General features: G+C 39.5%; 1 long non-coding RNA gene across 1 annotated transcript in view; it reads right to left on the reverse strand.

The window, feature by feature from the left end:
* The window catches only part of LOC118499672, an 85,599-nt gene extending 69,163 nt beyond the window's left edge, over positions 1 to 16,436 (reverse strand). The window contains exons 1-2 of the long non-coding RNA XR_004902184.1: positions 16,357 to 16,436; positions 7,605 to 7,709 (exon numbers count right to left, since the gene is read on the reverse strand). This is a non-coding gene — a long non-coding RNA (uncharacterized LOC118499672). The remainder of the gene's footprint in view (positions 1 to 7,604; positions 7,710 to 16,356) is intronic.
* Positions 16,437 to 18,838: the final 2,402 nt, after the last annotated feature.

An 18,838-nucleotide genomic window follows, 5' to 3' on the forward strand; every position in this document is an offset into this window, starting at 1 on the left:
ACAGTCACAGTAATACACACCCCATTGAGTATGGGCTAGTATTAAGGGTTAAATGAAGTAACATATGTAACCATGCCTGGCACATAGTTGACGCTCATCTGGGAATATCCCCTCTTCTCCTGGATGTAATCACAATGGAACTGTCAACTAAACTGCGCCATGTACCTGGTTAAGGCATGGCTATGTGTGCAAAGTCAAGGTTAATCACGCTCTCTCCCGGCAATCTAAACCACATATAAGTCATTAAAGACGAAAAACAGTAGTAGGTGAGTCTTTCTAAAGAAAGCTTCTAGAAGAAGAGTGTGTCTGTTCTTTAGTTCCTCATACCTGGCTTCAACAAACTTTCCAGGTTCCTGATCTTGACAAAATCTAATTGCTTAATACGGCCTTAGAGTCTGGGATTTACCCAGTCTCTTTGCTATAAATCTCCCCTTTCCCCTTGAGTTAGCCACTGGGGAATGGTATGCTTAGATTTGGGTATCTACCTAGTCCCTTGCTACAAATGCCCTTTTTCCTTCTGTGTTAATCATAGAGAGATTTTATGCTTACAAACAAACAGTACTAACTGACACAGTATGCTAATCTCTACGAAGATAATGCTAGGAGACAAGGTGTCTTCTTTACTAATCCCTCCAGGCCAAGGAAAAAACAACCAAACTAGTCTCTACTATCATATGAAAATATTGGCTTTTAAAGACAATGGTGATGGATTCCTAACAGTATAAAACTGGGTGTGTTGACACCTGGGGGCTGAAAACAAACATCTGGCCTAACACAGATTTTTGCTTCTTGAAGGTCAAAAACAACAGAACTGTGGACCCAAGGGAAGCACTAAGTGGCCACAAAAGGCAAGGGCCTGCCCTCTTCCAGAGCAATGTTCACAGAACATGCTAAGGGCTATTTTGTGGCAGAAACAATCTATAAGAGCCACTCAGGAATAGAGCCTCAATAAGAAGGGTCACTGCCACAGTTCTGGCAAATAAAAAAGTTCCAGGATATGGTTCCCAGCATGGTCAGGCCAGGGTAAGGCTCTACGCACTTACATCAACTGACACCTGCCCTTGAAGGTTGTTTTCCCCTGTCAAACTGTCATGGCCCACACATGCCAGCATCCCACCCTCTCTGAGCCCAGGCTCTTGCCTAGGTGGTTATGGGAGGTGGCAGCAGCAATTGAGCAGTGATGGGGAAGCAAAGAATGGGTAGGTCCAGGGCCCCAGGAAGCGGGAAAATCAGACAGCCAAAGACCTGTCCCAGGGAAGCAAGGAGATCCAGCACAAGCTAAGGCTCTAAGCCCTTTGAGGTGTTTATGCTCCATTGTCTCACCAGACTTCACTTATAAAACACAAACTCAAAGACAAAAATTATTAAGAATTTTCTGACAGTGATAACAATATTAAACCCCAAACTTGGGGCCCTTCTGTGCACAAAGAACTCTGTGACAAGTCCCTGAAACTGGCCCTTCCTGAAGTTAAACTGTGTGTCAATATTCTACTGCATCCCCTTACTACCCTCATGATCTGCAACCACTTCTTAAGAACTCGATATCCAATTTTGCTTTCATTCAATACACACTCCATTCTCTCAATAGCCTGAGCTTTTACCAAACCTGCAACCTTTTGGTATACGGGACAATGCTCCAACCAGCTAAGCCACTCATGAGGCCAACAGCCTGAGCTTTCTGACATACAAGTCTGGTCATGTCATTCTTCTACTTAAAAATCCTTCAATGGTTTCTCTTTGTCCTCATCATAAAATTGTATGAGTCATAGAAAACAGAAACCATACTGTTTATTTGAAGCAGGAAGAGTTTTAACTCAGGGAACTGGGAGTTTACAAATTAGTTTGAAGGTCTGGAGGAGTGGGCTATACACCCGATCTCTAGGAATGGGTCCCAGGTCAATGCAACAGCATTTGCCCACCAAAGGTACTGCTGTCTCAGCCACAGACAAAAACATGGATAATCAGGAGGCTGCCATGCAAGCTGTTGACTTCAAATTATATCATTATAGTCATAATCTCAGGATCAGGAAATCACTGCCACCACGACAGCTTCTCAACACCCACAAGAGCTAGATTAGACACTGGGAAAATACAAATTCTTCATCACTATGTTTGCAAACAGATAATATTAAAAGTCCCAGAAAGATGGGCTCTACCTCACTTCTGCTTTCCACATCTCATGGGAGAACATGTGATTGGTGGAGCCTGTCTACTGCAGGAGACTCAGGAAAGTTAGATTTTTTGGTTTTCAGGCTCTTAGGTAGAAAAAGGCTCACTAGAAGATTAGAATTAAATAACTACTCCACATGTGGATGAAAAATGTCATTGTAATTTTCCAATCTTCTCTTTCATTCTCTCCGTTATCCCTTCCATGCATCCTTCAGTTCAGCCACACTGGTGACTTGTATTTCTCCTAAAAGGCTAAACTCTTTAGAATCTCTCTCCATTTGCTTGCAATATCCATGCAATGGCCTTTCTGTCATTCTCAGATGGTGCAACTACACTTCATTCTTCATGGCTCACCATCTCTGAAGTTCTCAATACTAATGACTTCCTTCTCTCTGAATCCTTTAACCATTTATTGTGTATCACTACCACTAGGCCTATTCATCATGTGTTTTAGTGGTAGTACACCCCTACTAGACTGAGTGGTCCATAGTAACAAAAACGGTCTTATTCCTTTCACATCCCTTTACTTAGCCCAAGGTCTAAAATACACAACAGATATATACCGATGGATGAATCTGTTGAGCAGAACCAGAATTCTCCATATCTGACTTGCTCAAAAAGTGAGGTAGACTCAGATATACTAATAAATTTACAAGCACGTTATGAATGCTAAAACCATTAGAGCAGAATTAAGTAATTACAGAGCAAAAAAGATAGTTGGCATTTCATAATAAGGGGATAATGTAAAATATAAAGCCTCTCTCTTGCTCTCTTTTCTCAGAGGACTCTAGAATGTGGAACTCATCAAGCTGAAGTACCAAACAGAAGCAAGTCAAGTGCCTAGACTGATATTTATATATCTCCCTCTTGTGGTAATTAGAGAAACTTCATTTTCCCTTACAGTAGTTATAATTAGAATTTAATAGAAACAAGGCACACTTCATTAAAAAAAAACTCCAACACTGCAACACTCATGTAGTTTGAAGTACATATTTAATCCACAGGTTTCAGCTATACGTGTCTCCTTAAGGTCTTAGTCATAAAAATATAGGCAGAGAATACATATAAAACATTCTAGTACATTCTTTCCCTTCAGTGACATCTGGTGCTTGACAGTTTTGTCTTTTTCAGTGAAGACAGATATTTTAGTAAAAATGCAGGGGAGGGGGACGTCAAATATATTATGATATGAAGATTCTTTTATATTTTTCTGTGAGGAAGTAAGATTCTTTTGGTGCTTTAACTACTCCCTTTGGGAATTAGGCCTTGTAGGCAGACTATTGCATTGGATATACATCAAAAGGGATGGTCCTTTAGAACTGACCACAAGGTGAGTTTTGGTAAAGGTCAAGTCCTCCATGCTCCATGGAGCCATGCACAATCACCTCTGCCAATTCAGGGTCTCCTTTCTCAGAATTTTTCTACTGTACTTAAGGTTTCATTCAAAAAATATTCATTGAGCATCTGCTATGTTTAAAACACTTTCCAGAACAGAGATGAAAGAAACCAATATCCTTCCAGCTATGGGTTTTCTATCTATTAGAGGAGATTAGCCATGTTCCTAATAACTGCAATAGGAGAAAGGGAATAAAAGGCCAGATTTAGTGGTTCTTAAAATGGGTGAGATATTTATAAGGGAAGATTTTTCAAATATGATTCTACTGCCTTAAGATTCTGAAACAGTATTTTTAAAAAAGTGACTTTGATACACCTCCCACTTTAAGGACCACAGGACTAGGAATTCAACAGATATAGATTACTTCCTGGATGGAGGAGTAGGACCAGAATGATTTTGGGAAGGAAGTGACAAGGTTAGTGCTGGGTAGTTTTTAGAAACAGGGTGCGATCTCCAATATCTACAGAGACTAGGCAGACGCCGTAAATAAATGAAGCATCCCACCTCACATTGATCTCAGGGAGCAGTGGGAGCTGTGGCTAGCTGGGAAGCACTGTTTCTTTTCACGTGGAATAGCCACTCCTTAGGTCCAGCCAACAATTCCATATCTTCCAATTTTAGAGGAGATATATATATATATTTGGATCTTTGTGTCGAATTGGCAATTAATTCAAAAACAGTTTAAAGCTCTATGTGGCTTCACGCCACTTAGGCAAAACCAAACGTGTACATGGGTGATGTTAGGTCTCTAGGCTGTTGGCTACTAACCGAATACACAATATTCAGGCTCTATACGAGGTGCTGGAGCACATACGACTGCTCTTGCCTGCAGAGGAACCTGTTCACAATGCAAAGGAAACTAATAGGAAAACACACAATCACTGTACCACGTAACTAGGTCCCTGCAGCACTGTAGGAGCACAAACAACAGCGCACTTGCTTCTAAGTGAGTTTTGGAAAACTTCAAAGAGGAACGTGTGAGTTCAATCTGGAAAAATGAGTGAGCTCTTTCCAGGTGGGCAGCTGGGAAGAAGCAGGCAAAAGAAAAAGCATTTGTGAATGCCCCAAATATGAGACTGTCTTTCCTCGGGAATACCATAAAATCCACTAGGCCAATATATTGGGTTGACCAAAAAGTTAATTACATTTTTTTTTCTGTAAAATAGAAGGTACATTTTTTCATTTTCACCAATAATTTTATTGATCTGAATATTTTGAGTATGTTGACTATCTCTCGCTATTGGCTTCTAGTGGGTAGAGGCCAGCGGTGCTGCTAAACATCTTCCAACGCATAAGACAGCCCCACAACAAAGAATTATTTGGCCAAAATGTCAATAGTACCAAGAAACTTTGCAAACGCTTTTGACAAATTCTATCAGTCACAGCACCTTCTCCATACATTGCAAAAACTTATTTTTATGTTTTAGTTGTATTACTACCTTTCCTGAAATAATAAAGCATAATAGACTAAAAATGTTGCATATTTTCTTCCATCTTCCATATTAAAATGGCTGCACAGAAATTCACCAAGTTTGATGTTTTTAAATGCACGCTGATATGACAGCTGTCATAATACGATCTAACAAAATTATTTTGAATAAAGTTAAAGACAACTAAGCACTACTACAATCATTGTAAGGAAAAAACGTAAGGGAACTTTTGGCCAAACCAATACTTCTTTTTTCCCCTTTTGTGCACTTTATCCAAGGTCACATGTGGAAGATTCTCCATAAATAGTTCTTAACAAATTTTAAGGCTTACAGATATATGTTAATGTTAAACAGTTCTCCCTAGTGACCTGTAGTAATTATCACAATCTCCAAAGAGCCCAAATTCTTGATTCACTCCAGAGTACCATGATGTAACAAGGCTTTTAGACTGGGATGAAAAGAAGTGTAGAAATCATGAAACCCCTTTCCCAAAACCACATGTAGTTAATCTTCAATCACCCGTAGGTTAATGATCTAGTAATGAGAAATCCATATTCTTTGCAGTCCTCTCTTGCTTCTCTTATATTCTTTTTTGTCTTCTTCTCTGATTATATCACCTCCACCATAAAATCAATTAGGAGTCAGATGTCCAGCTCAAAATATTAATAGCTTCAAGGTAAAAGCTGAAAGAGGATATATCACACTCACCAGTGATTTCAGCATTTTCTGAAATCACTGGTGAGTGTGATACATCTGAGATACACCAGATACATCTGAGAATTTTGGCCATCATATCCTCCTAAGCCCCATTACTATGGATGAACTAAGTCAGCTAAGCATTTCCAAGTCCAAGAGAACTAATGCTTCAGACTATCTTGTCAATAAAAGGATACTGAGTTATGTAACTCTCTTTGCCACAGAAGCCAGGACTCCGAAGCAGAAACGTAATTTTTTTGTTTTTGGTGTGTGTGTGTGTGTGTGTGTGCGTACACATGTGCTTAGGCAGTAGACAACTGTACTCCCCTCTCATGAGGACCAAGACAGCTAAACGCTTTCTAAAAGGAATGGATGTGATTTCAAACTGTGCTTGTCTACAAGTAACAAAGTTTGCAAATTTGTATTATTTTGTGTGTGGAGCAAGAAATAGAAACAGGAAAACAGATTGCTATGCAATGCACTATAAATTGTAAGGTGTAATGCAAAAATGGGCATAAGAAATAAAAATAATTTTCTACCTCAGTTTTCCAAACGCTGCTAGTCTATCAGGGTTGGTGAACAAAAGGAAAAATTTTCTTTCCCAAACCATCTATTTCTTGGCTCATAAATCTCATCCAGGGAAAATATTTTTCTCTCTGTTCCCTCTCCAAACCCCAATTTATATAGTCCTCTGCAATTTCCCTCAACATCATTTACTAAATATAACATAATATACTCTTTCCTTTAGGCCACCATTTCAAGAGACACCTTCCCCCAATCTGGGAGTTTCTCAAATAAATCACCCCATTTGGACTTTCTTCCCTCAATATATTTAGTGCTGGGAACACATTGGTGAAGGTTATAAAAGCAAAAATTCTACTTTGAAATGTCAATGTATTTGGGGTGTAGGCTTAAGGTGCAGAATGACTCCTAAGGGTAAAGTCAATCACCTCTTTGGTTTGTTGAGTCTCCAGGACTATTTCACAAATGTTTTTGTTAAAAATAATAACCCTCCCCTCCCCCCTGCCCCCAAGAAAAAGCAGTGCCAAGCACTCTCTCCCTTCATGTGGTTTTGGAAGAAAATTCAATCCATACATTTTTGTCGTACTTAAACTCAGATCATTACAAGTTTTAGGAACTTCTTGTCCTGTAGCCAAGACCCTTGGCTATCTGTATAAATATAAATCAATATCAAAGAATGAGAACTTGTTTAAAACTCACATCCTGACATTTGCGACAAGGTTATGTTGTGAAACTAGCATCTACGAATTTCTACTTGTTTTCTGCCTAGGGCAGGGGTTAGCCCACGGCCTGTTTTGTATAGCTTATGAACTAAGAATGGTTTTAATATTTTTAAAGTGTTATAAAAAACACTTAAAATTGAAAAACTCACCAAAAATTATATGCAACACTGAATGTATATTGCCTGCAAGCCTGAAATATTTACTATCTGGCCCTTTACGGAAAAAAGTATAGCAACCCCTAATCTAGACAAGTAGACATTTCGCCTTTGTTTAGGTCCTTATCAAATGTCTCAACCAAGCTAACATCTATTTTTCTTTCTTTAGACAAATGATAGTGTAACAAATCATAAAATGGAAGAAAGCTGTTTCATATTTGATTTTGAGATATATTTTGGGTATTGCCTTAATTTGGGTTCACCCAGAAGCAGACCACGAGACAAAGATTCACATGCAAGAGGCTTATTTTAAGATGTGATCCCAGGAAACACTGGGGGATGTGTAGGGAGAGATTGGACAGGGAAGAGCTAACACAGGATAGAGCATGCGAGTTTCCTGTTGTGGGTAGATAAAGTTTCAACCCTCAGGAGAGTGGCAGCTGGTATGGGACAGGCCTCTCAGAGCTATTCCACACGTGAGGGAGGGAGGGAGTAGGGGAGGGCACTGACACACCAAATCCCATCAAGCTTGGCTGAGGGCTGCTTCCAGACACTGGAAATTCTGGGGCTTGCAGCTTGAGGACACACCAGCAGAGTGGCCTCCAGTAATCAGAGGAGCCTTTGGGCATAGATATGTAAATGCTAGTGGTTTGAAGAGATATGGGTGGACACTGAGTACATCTGCTATATTCTACTCCTTGCAACATTCTATATTTTAAATGAACTTCATATTGTCACTACTTCTCCAAGATGGTTAATTTTTTCCAGCTTTATTGAGATATAATTGACATATAACATTAAGTTTGAGGTGAACAGTACATTGTTATTGCAAAATGATCACCACTATAGATTTAGCTAATACCTCCATCCAATTTCTAAATCAAAATTTACAACAAGAGAGTTAGGGAAAGAAACTAAAGTCTGTACTTCCACAAATGATACTTTAATCTCTCTCCTCTACCACCCACAGTAGAGCCTCCTCCCCCTTAGCCAGCATTTTGTTGGTCTAGATTGCTTTCATCTCCTAGAGTCTAAGTTCCTGGTAAATACACCCTTGACAGGTTGTGGTCACTAGGATTGCTTGCCCATTCACAAGGATGGCCTTGAAAACACCTAGAAGCAACCCAATGGGTCTCCTGAGTTGCAGACATACTTCTCTGTTCACATTACATAGCAGCAATCTTATCTCTGCCCGATAATCAGGGCCATCTATCCTTGGCAGTGCAGTATAGAATAGTACAGGATAGTATATACACAGGGTTGGGCAAAAGTCGGTTAGAATTCAACCACCTCAGGAGAGAAAGTGGGGCGAACCCAAGCAGATCACTGAAATTCAGGTTTGCTTACCAATTTTTAAAGACTACAAGAATGTGTAAATAACATAGGCCGGCAATTTGAGCACTTATGAGATTATACCTAAGTACACTGTGCCAGTGTGACATTCTTTTGAGTTAATAAAGGTCTTGTAATAATCATAACCCCCATGTCTTTTTCCATATGAACAACGGTAAACCTACTTTTCCCCACCCCTATGGTATAGTGCAATATAGTGTAGTATAATGGACTTATTATATCATGACTCATCTCTTGGCCTTCTTGGGAACATGCATGAGTAATCTATAATGTCCAGGCTGCTATTATGGTCTTGGAATTAGTGAAACCATTAGTGAATCCCCTCAATAGAAGTGTGCCCCACCTACTATCATTGCAAACCAGAAACTCTAGTTTAGTAGAGACTGAACTTGTGGGGATGGGAAGCACAAATTCCCCACATAAATCACTGGCAATGACAGTAGGGGAATCATTCCTACTTCCACATCTTGTTTCCAGATTCATGTTCTCTAGTTATCAAATACCATATACTGGATATCAGTTCAAAATACATATTATACCATGAAAGATAGTAGCCCAGCACTGAAGGGTGTTTTCACCAAGCTATCTCCTTAGCTGTGTGTGTTTTAAGAGGCCATGACAAAAATTCTACCAGATAGCATCTCCTGAATGTGGTGGTATATTTTAAGGCCAGTGGATTCCATGATGGTCATGTGCTCATTTTAACATCTTCTCCCCTGAAAAAAATGGGTTGTTTGATACAGGATCCTATCAAATCAGACAGTAAGCACCTGCTCACTCTGGAGTTTCAGACAGACAGGCCAACGAAGCCATGTAGCAGGGAAGGTCATATGGTCTGAATGTTTGTGTCCCCCCAAAATTCACTTGTTGAAATCCTAACCTTCAAAAGTGATGGTTACTAGTAATTAGGGGCCTCGTGACTTAAGTCATGAGGATCAATCCCTCATAAATAGGATTGATGAGCTCATGAGCCTCTTCCACCATGTGAGGACAAAGCAAGAAGGCGCCAGCTATGAACTACAAAGAGGGTTCTCATTCAACCATGCAGGCTCCCTGAACTCAGACTTTAAGCCTACAGAATTGTGAGCAACAAATTCCTATTAGTTATAACATACCCAGTCTGTGGTATTTCATTATAGCAACCCAAACAGACTAATCAGCAGGCAAACCCATACCTAGAATACATTCTAACACAAGGAAGAATGAATTTTCATCATCTCCCGATGACAGAATGAAAGGGCCCAATGTAATCAACTTGCCAGAAAAGAGCTAATTGATTTCCTCAAAGAATGGTACCAAAATGAGAGCTCAACATTGGTCTTTACTGCTGACATTTTAGACAGTCTGCAGTAGCAGTTGGATCAGCCTTGGGAAAAAGGAGTTCACATTGTGGGCCTCCATCTCTACTACCATGGCTACTTTAGTCCGGAGTCCATTGTGCAAGTACTGGTGGCCAAGAAGACAAAATGTTGCTGACCTCTACTGGATTAGTCATTTATTCAACTTGGTTGTTCAGTGCCACTTCTGCTGTGGATGCTCTCTGGTGGACATCTGTGTGAGACATGAAGATCTACCCACTCACACAGGACTACCCACATGCCTCTTTTCTACATCTCCTTGTCCCCAGTCTTCAAATCTTGTTCTTTCTAGGCTTCTAACTAATCTACAAACCCCACCCACTATTTCCCAGGGATTTGTGTGTATCTTTACTTCAGGCTACTTTTCCCTTCCCACCAAGTTGATGGTCAGCTATACTACTCAAAGCCTGTCCACTGAGAGAATTTCCCTTCCTCACTATCTCACAGGGTCACTTGAGTGTGACTACAGTGCAGCAATATCCCATAATGAAGCAGCTCATTTGTGACCCAGGCCTGAATACTTTCTTTCTCCATCAGTTGATCACTGTGAACCCCCTGAAGCCATAGGCATGAGCTAAAGAAGAGACAGCAATACAACAGGGATAAATGACATGGGAATTTGAGCCACCTGTTCATTCAGCTGTGTACTTGGGACATGCACAGGCCCAATTCTGAGTATATAATTTCTGTCATACAATGGATTGCTGCTGTGTTCTTCTAACTTTATTACTTAATAGGTCTGACAATATCCAACTCATCACAAGCAGCTCCAATACATAATTACTAAATGTCCTGCATGAGGCTGTGGAACATGCCAGGAACTGCATCTCAAACAATGAATACTTATCTGCTGCAGATGGCATGGGCTTTGCTCCAGGGGTCCATGCTGTGAAGCTTCTATTGGGACTTGCCAGAGACCCTGTCCTGGATACCTCTAATAATTTGGGATCTGCTGAGTCATGTGGTCCAAGCAGCCCACTGAACATGTACTGAGAAATGATACCCCTGTAGAGACCTCTCTTTCTTTGTACCCCATTCAAAACCAGTATCCTTATGAATTACATAATAAGTGAGGTGGGAACAACATTTCCAAAAGTGGTCTGTGCTGTCTCTAAAATTTGCATACCAAGTTCATGCTTATCTCTTAGAGGTAGGAGTTACACCCAGTGATTTTGGTAGTCTTTATTCCCATGTGTCTGGCCACAGCATCCAAAATACTTGCCATTTCCTGCTTTCCAAGTCCTATTAGCATGATACTCAAATAATAAAGCAAATAAAATACTACAATATTAAAATGCCAGCAATAATATTCCCCCAGTTTTAATACAAACTGCTACTACCAACTTCTTAAGGAGTTCAAAAATTAAACTTCTACGGAAGTTAAAGCCACAAGTAAAATTTTAAGCTATATTATCTTTCCCTTGCAAGTTAAAAATTCCCAGAAACTCAAGCTCAAATTCATCCTCCCCAATTTCCCAATGACTTCTGGTCATTTGGTTGTCAGAGGAGGTCTCCATGCCTGAGAGGGGTCAGGAGCCCTTCAACAGCAACAGCACAACAGTCTCCCACTGGAATAGATATAGCCTCTTCAAGGCCTCCAACGTTTAGTTAGTTGAAGTCTAAGTCTTTATTGTGCCTGGATTCTTGTATTTTTTAAGATTTTATTTATTTATTTTTAGAGAGAGCAGGATGGAGGGAGAAAGGGATAGAAAGAAAGATTGATGTGAGAAATATCAATCAGTTGTCTCTCATGCATGCCCCCACTGGGGACCAAATTCTCGATCCAGGCATGTGCCCTGACTGGGCTTTGAACTGGCGACCCTTCACTTTGTCCAACAACGCCCAACCAACTGAGTAACACCAGTCAGGATGTGTGTCTGGATTTGTAAAGTTCAATTAGTTAGGGCATGCACTGGCCTTGAAACTGACCACATTTAGGAAACAAGCCAGTCCCCTCCAGTAATTAGCCCAACAGCATACAGCTAGCTAGTCAGGAGTAGCAGCAGAATACAAATCATAGGCAGGGTGCCCCAAGAGCCTGTACTCCTAACTGCCACACACTCCTCACCAGTTTTAGTCCTGCCAAGATGCCAGTTAATGATTGCCAGGTGTTTAGAATATGTGATCTATGAGCTTACATACATTTGGATTTAAATTCATCAAGAGGTTAATTTTAGCACTATAATTTTGGCACTATATATTCAACCATATCTTAAGGAAAAAGACATTGTCTTTTCCCTCAGAGAATAACGCAGTTTTCTTTGAAAAGCAGCAACTACTGCCACCAGATGTTATTTGAGGAAGCTTTCTCTTCCATATGGTATATTTAAAGCCTCCTAATTTTCATTTCCTGTTTGAGGCCCCAGATTCTGGCACTCCAGGACTGGATTAAGTATAGGATCTATCTAGTGACATAGCATCTACATAATCTCTGAGTAGTCAGTTTCAGTGTTGTATCACACTGGCTTTTTTTTTTTTAATCTGACTCTTTATAAAGAATTTCTTAGACCTAGGAAACAAACTCCTAGGTAATATTTTCCTTTACTTAGAATTAACTAACTTAGAGTCAACTTGGAACAAAATGATAGTCAATGACTTTGGAGCCTGAATGCAAACCACCTGAACCTAACTGTAGCCTTATCACATTATTCTTCTCAGCCATAATTCAGAATGGAATTCTGAGAAGCCAGTCTGGTGCTGTCTATCTAGATATGAGCACTGAGAGTTTGAAGTCAGCGTCTTTGGTATTCTCGGCATATACTAAACTCCACTGATTTTTGCTTTACAAACAGTAAATACTGTTCTGCTTCCAATGCCTAAAAGGTCTGAATTTAGAAAGATGCTTCTCTATATATACTAATATTGATCTCAGTTATACTGGTACAACTTATATTCAGTATATATCCTGTACCCTAAGGCCATCAAGCCCACGAAAAATTCCCCACGAATGGTCAGCTGCTTAAAAGAGTGACATGTATACTTCAGGAAGCTCACTACTAAAAAGAAAAGGCTGAACTATGCATGTCCAATTTCTCTTTCTAAAATCATCATCTGAATAAATCAGCCTCCTTCCACTCTACCAAGTGTGAGGGGGGTAGAGAGAGTCCCACAGGGTTCAAAAGAGTGGAGATTCCTCCACATGGAAGAAAAGTCTATGATTAGGAAATAAGCATTTTCTACTAAAAAGACTATAACGTGTCCTGAAAAAAATAGTGGAAAAGACATTTTTTCTGTTGCTTGAAGATTTAAACACCATGACATTAAAAAAAGTCCCTGTGCTCAAGAGAAAACAAGAAGAAAAAACACATGGATTGGGTTAGCATCTAAGGGAAGCAATAGCACGCCGTTTCTAAATCACACTCCCACACACACTCCACCCCCAACAGCTGTTATAAATTCAACCAGAATTTTAAGGTAGTGAAGGGAATGGAAAGAAGGAAAACAATTGGGTCTCCCTTCTTTGTTCAAAGTAGACAAATCCTAGAATCCAGAAGTGGTCAAGTATAACTTCTGCTGATAAATCATAAGATGACTTTTGTGATCAAACATATTTCATCAGCATATGGAAATTGCCAAGTCCCTTGTCCTCCCATATCCCTCTTTTGTTGCATGGTGAAACAAAACAAAACAAAACAAAACACAGTATTAATGCCTTCTCTATATACCTCACAAGGTTAAGTGAAACTCGAAATAAGGAAGGGCTTCGTAAATTGCAGAATATTGGTGTCCACCAATATTCCTTTCCCATTCAAGGAATGAGTTTTGGTTTTTCATCAGCTGCTTGATGGTTGAGTGGCTCTTGAGTTTCAGGTTGTTCTCACCCATCTGCCTGACTCAGCAAAATTTTCCAATGTATTTCTAAATATAAAGCCTTTTGACCATGATGATTCCATGTGTGGATCCTAAACCAGATTTTTTCTAATATTCTGTCTCTTTTCTTCCTTCACTTGAGGCAAATTTAAGGTTGGATGATTTTTGGAGGTGGCTTCTTGGCACTGTACTGGCTCTTTGCTTTCTCAGTCTCATGGTTCCATCTTAATCTTTTAATTTGTCCCCTTCCTTCAAGTATAAAGGCAACAGAAATGCTTATTGAGCATTTACTAGATGCAAGCCACTGCATTAAACACTATATAAATTACCACATATAATTCTCACAATAGTTCTAATAAGGCAAATTTCTATTTTATAGAAAAGTAAGGTAAGTTATCAATAATTAGTGAATTGCATATGCCTAAAAGTATACCCATGTTTATGGTAGAACTACAGAGATGTGGCAAAGAGTAACTGGTACTCATGGTATCCTTTCTTAATCCAAGGTAGAGTCTCATTAGCTTATACACTAAGTCTACATGGCCATCTGACTTGCTTTCTTATTTGGACTAGTAATGACATCTCATTGAATCCTTGTACTGAGTCCACATTATAGCAATTATCCTCCTCACGTTATACAAGGGAAAATTCTATTTTAAAAGCTGGTTGGTGTTTAATTGTTCTTAAAAGACAGGAGAATTCTTCTTGAGAAAAAGATAGTCTCTTGTGGGGGGGTTGTGTTTATGAAATGTACAGCTATATCTTAGTCTAGATGACGAATGAGAAAGAGGAAAAGACTTTTGTTCTTCATTGTCTTTGCTTAAAATTTTTCATTAAAGGAGAAAATCCTGGACCTTGGAGAGCCTTTAGGATAATCCTTTAATTTTATATACAAGGAAACTGGGACCTAGAGGTAGATATTAGGGTGACTTTCCCAGGGTTGCAGAGCTCCTGAATGACAGGGATCCTTTAGCTACACCAAAATCTCTCATCCAAAACTGTCACAGTGTACTGCAGTAAGTCATTCAGGGGACACAAGGAAAAGAAAAACACATTTCCTGACCCCCAGGGCTTCAAACATGAGTAAGTCAAGAATTCATATGGCTACAATTAGAAGTACAGTAAAATATGTGCCATCTCACAAAAAGTAAATACTACTATGAATTTCTAAAGTAAGGAGTTCAGTTTAGTTGTACACACAGATGTTCTGTCAATGAAGAGGTATTTAAGACTAAACGATTAGATAGATGTATTTTTACATTATTTTTAAGTGCAAACAACAGAAAACCTGACTCAAACTGGCTTAAATAATCAGGGAATTTACCTGTTCATCAACAAAACCCAGAAGTAAAGCAGGCTTCTCAGTTGGTTAGCTCAGCCACCCAATGATATCTTCTGTTTAATATTTCTATTCCACAGCCCTCACTATCACTTTCTTTCTAAGTCTGGTTCCCCTTATGACCATAATATGATTTTAGCAGCTATCGGGGTGATATGCTTTCTAGTTCACAGTGGGAAATAACTACCTCTGCCCCAATCATGAGTCAAAACTATTTCTTTTCCTTCTCATTAGGCCAATCAGGTCACATTGTGCCCACTCTAGTCAACTTCAGCCTTGGTACTTGATCCAATTACCATCTAGTCCATCCTTTCTCTATTATAAACATTTCCACTTGCTATACAACAGGCCAAATAGGGTGTTGGGGATTCAACAACAATATTACTTTAATAATATTTCACCAAAAAAGGAGGAAGTAAGACAATTCTAAAAGAAGAGAAAGTAAGAATAAAGGCACAGAGGCAGAGAAGCTCCAAGCGTGAGTATCCGAGTCTTCCTGGAGCCTAAAATATACACAGTTTGATGTAAAGGAGAATGGGAGAAACAATAATAATGGTAAGTTTGGTCCACACAATTTGTTAGTTGACTGGGGAATAATAAAACAAATTTAACAATAATCAGAAAATTACTTTAGAAAGATACATCTTGAAACCATTTCCATATGGTTTGGAATGAAAAGAGATCAGTTAGGTAACTAATGTATTATACCAGATTAAATGCACTAAACTTGATGGGGGTTATGGGAGGGGAAAAAATAACAATAATAGAAACATGGAGGAGGTAGAGTCTAGGGGACTTTCTGAGTGATTGGTTATAAATAGAAAATAAAGGCAAAGTTGAAAATAACTCAGAATCTGAGAAGACAGGAGTGGGAGTTGGTTGGAAGGTGTTGAGAAGAGAGATAATGAGTTCAGTTTCAAAATACTAAAGGCAGCTATGTGGAGACTTCCAGCAGGCAGTTAGAATTCAGGTCTGAGAGTTGGGAGAGAGGTGAGAATTAAATCAATGGGAGGTTGCCAAGGGAGGGTGACTGAGTAGAGGGAAGTGAGAAGAGACCAAATAAAAAACCTCAGGTGGCGTCTGTATCCTATGAACAAGAAGAGAGAATCAGAATGATAACCCAAGTTAACAGAAGCTAGCAGCCAGCATTCTAAGATAAGGCTGTGAGGTAAGGCATGTGATATGCTGTGCAGTTAACAACAATGAAGAGTGAGAAAAGCCTGTCCTATGAGGTGATCTGAAGATATCTGATGGCATTTAAGAGAATTTTTTTAACAGAAAGATAATGGCAAAATGAAAGGGTACACTAGTTTGGTGGTTAGAAAAGTCTGATGCTATCTCTTATGGGTTCTGCTACAACCTGTAGCACTCTCATCTGTGCCTTCATTTGCATATCTCAGACTCACCGCTGAATTCCTCAAGAGTTGTGACCATGACTTGTCCACCTTTGGGTTCCCAGTTTGTAACTCACAGCTGGTGCTCCAAGCTTGCAAGGACATGGGAAACAAAGGGAGCAGAAATTAGATTACATGGAGCAGACAAAAGGAGAGGGCTAGTTTAGATAAAAATTGAAAATGCAAGTCAGTATAAAAATAGCATATAGGTAGAAGTGTTAATCTTGGCCAGATAGAACACTCACAGGAAAATAAAAAGGAAAATTCAGAGGTACAGAAGGGGGGCTCCTCTGGGTAGCCTCAGTTCTCTAAGTGTGTAAAGCAAGTAAGAAGTAGGACTGGAAGGAAGCCAGGAAAATGAGGTAGTCCTGTCCAGATATGTCAGAACTGTCATGGATCCTCTTCCACCATTAGCCAGACCTGCTGTACATTTCTCTGTCTTTTAAACTTTTCTCTGTTACACTTTTATTGCTCTTTTCAGAGTTACCTGTATATCCTTCTAATACTCCTGATAGCCAACCTCATGTTAACCTTCCATAGCTGGAGTCTGTGGGTTAGAGATCCAGGCCCTTCACCTTGTACAATAGCATTTAGATTTCCACTTTGACAAAAACAGTGGCTCTTCATCATGGTTATGGCCTGAATTGTGTCCCCTGAAACCCATAGGTTGAAGCTCTAACCCTCAATCTGACAGTATTTGGAGGTGGAACATTGGAAGGTAATTAGGGGTAAATAAGGTCATAAGGGGAGTCCCAATCTGATGGGATTGGTGTCCTTCTAAGAGGAGTATGATGTATGAGAGAGCTCTCATCCTCTCCCCACACCCCAACAGAGGAAAGGCCACGTGAGGACACACAGAGAAGAGTGTTCTCACTGAAAACTGAATTGCCCAGCACCTTGATCATGGACTTCTACCATCCAGAATTATGAGAAAATAAATTTATGTTGTTAAAATGACCCAGTTTGTGGTAATTTGTTATGGTAACCTGAGCCAACTAATACAATCACCAATAAAATGCTGCATTTCTTTACCAGCCCCAGAAAATGCCCCACATTAGAAATGCTCAGACCTGAGTTCTGTTCCCAGGCACTAACCCAGAGGCATTGGATCCATAACTTAAACTCTCTGTGTTTCAGGTGCAGCATCTAAAGAATGAGCACACTGAACTAAATCATTTCAAAGGCCCTAATTCTTCTCATGTATGAATCCAAGAAGCAATTTTAATGTTGGAAAAGAGTGACAAGCCCCTATATGTAAACAACATTATCTTCATTACTATAGACAGATGTTCAGGAAACTGGCCTAAAGGAAATTTTAAATACTTTTGTAATACAAAGATTCTAGTATTTGATAATGCTGGTGGCAACCCCTGAGAAGGTATAGGCAAGAAAACCCTGGCAGGGAAAAAGAGTCATTCAGAGAAAACACCATCAATTTTTAGAAAGTGAATTGTAGCTTTCTTCTCCCCTTTCCTTTGTAAACATGATTAGGCTGTACTTCGCTCAAGTTTACAGTAATGATACCTTATACTCAGCACTGTGCAATCTGAAGAGTGCGCTCGAAAGTACTTTACCAGCTTGTAGAACATAGCCCTTTCCTAGCGGGTGTGCTCCAAGGCCCCCTCTACTTTGCCCCTCCTCCATGGTTAGTTAACTAGCAAGAATTCTTTTTAAGGCAAGGAGCTCTAAGAAGCATTATTTCCACTGACATTAATGTGAGCGTAATTCTGGGAAAGGAGAGAAAAGAAGAGCATTGACGTCCCATTGACTGAAGGTCTAAGGTCTGCCAAATGTAATACTTGATATTCTTACTTGAGTTGACTCATTCTAATTCCTCACAAGTGACCATTAAATACACTCTAAGAAAGGCTGACCTAATCCTAGCTGTCCCCCATTATCAGAATTTTGATGTTTATATTGATTTTGACCCAATAACCAATGTGAATGAGTCAAAGGAAACAACCACCATTTTGTAAGTAGCAAACAAAATAATAATGAACAAAATGGCAACACTTTACAGTCAGGAGTCGGAGCAGCCAGGGTTCCAGACTGGTCCCTGTCTGCTAGAGATAAGGAGCAGGGAGGCTTTGAAGTCAGATGGATATACCAGGATAGAAAAGATACTAAATGCAAGTTTTGATGACCACAAAACTGTTCCAAGAGTCAATTCTATATGCTTAGTTCTGGATCTTCCCAAAATTCACATACTCTGCCTTCTCTGGGCACTCATTCTTTCTCAGCTGTTTCATGTTACCCAGATTTGTAAGTCAAGTTGACAGATAGTTAAGTATAAAAAATGTTACCCACATGTGTATACAACTTCCACGTCTTCAAAGTATTTTCAAGTGTTTTATCTCATTTCATTCACATGAGTATGTAATAATAACCACTGTCCCATTTTACAGATGAGAAAAATGAAGTGCAGAAAAAGCTTAATGATTGGATCTAAACTATGAACCCATAAAACACTGATAATTTTTAAAAGGAACAAAAC

This window comes from Phyllostomus discolor, chromosome 3 (genome assembly GCF_004126475.2).
Source record: "Phyllostomus discolor isolate MPI-MPIP mPhyDis1 chromosome 3, mPhyDis1.pri.v3, whole genome shotgun sequence".
Classification (NCBI taxonomy): domain Eukaryota; kingdom Metazoa; phylum Chordata; class Mammalia; order Chiroptera; family Phyllostomidae; genus Phyllostomus; species Phyllostomus discolor.